Genomic DNA, 1078 nt, shown 5'->3' on the forward strand with positions numbered 1-1078 from the left:
TCATTGGAGGCGGTGTGTATGTTGGTTGAGGGTTTTGAACATTTTGGCTTTTGTATGAGAGATTTGGATGGAATTTGGTATTTTCATTGTAATAATTGGAATAAGGGGTACCACTCTTGTATGCTTGGAAAGCATTCACTTGTTCACTTGTTCCCCTATATTCACTTTGGTCATGTCCCAAAGTTCCACAATTCTCACATACTCCACTTGGAATTGATGAAGATGCCACCATGACATTAACATGTTGCTTAGGTGATTTGGAGTCTTCTTCAAGCTTACCCATAGCCTTCTCAAACTTTAAGTTGATGGTATCAATATGAGCACTAAGTTGAGCACCCAATTGAGTAATAGAGTCCACTTCATACTTTCCTCCTCTAGTAGCCTTCCGAGGTCTACTATATTGTGAGTTATGGACCGCCATTTCCTCAATCTTGTTCCATGTTTGATTATTGTCAACTTCGGTGAACATACCATTTGATCCCATGTTGAGAATATTTCGGGAGTCTTCATAAAGACCATTCCAAAATTGTTGTACCAAGAACCACTCGCTACGTCCATGATGAGGACATGAGCGACAAGTTCCTTTGAATCGCTCCCACACTTCATACAAAGATTCTTCGTCCCTTTGTTTGAACCCGGTGATTTGGGCTCTTAGCATGTTAATCTTTTCCGGAGGATCGAATTTTTTCTAGAAAGCAAGTGCCAATTTCTTCCAAGAGTCAGTACCAAGAGTAGACTTATCAAGGCTCTTTAACCATTGTTTCGCGGTACCAATCAAAGAAAAAGGAAATAAGACCCATCGAATTTGGTCTTGAGTAACTCCGGTTTGTGAAATCGCATCACAATAGTCACAAAAAGTTTCCATGTGAGAATGAGGGTCTTCACTAGGCATCCCCCCAAATTGGCTTCTTTCGACTAATTAGATAAATGCGAATTTTACAATGAAATTACCGGTCAAATGTTGTGGTGTGGGAGTACCATTTGGTAGGTTCTCCTCGGTTGGTACGGAATGTGATAAAAATTTAGGGATTGTGGGTTGATTTTGTGGTTGATTTTGTGTTGGGTTCTCCTCTCCTTC

At 40.4% G+C, this 1078-nt stretch overlaps 1 non-coding gene across 1 annotated transcript; it reads left to right on the plus strand.

The window, feature by feature from the left end:
* The first annotated feature begins 550 nt into the window (after window positions 1–550).
* Window positions 551–658, plus strand: LOC141658200 (small nucleolar RNA R71). Its single transcript, XR_012549100.1, has one exon. It is a non-coding gene; the product is annotated as a small nucleolar RNA R71 (small nucleolar RNA).
* Window positions 659–1078: the final 420 nt, after the last annotated feature.

This window comes from Silene latifolia, chromosome 5, assembly GCF_048544455.1.
Source record: "Silene latifolia isolate original U9 population chromosome 5, ASM4854445v1, whole genome shotgun sequence".
NCBI classification, from domain to species: Eukaryota; Viridiplantae; Streptophyta; class Magnoliopsida; order Caryophyllales; family Caryophyllaceae; genus Silene; species Silene latifolia.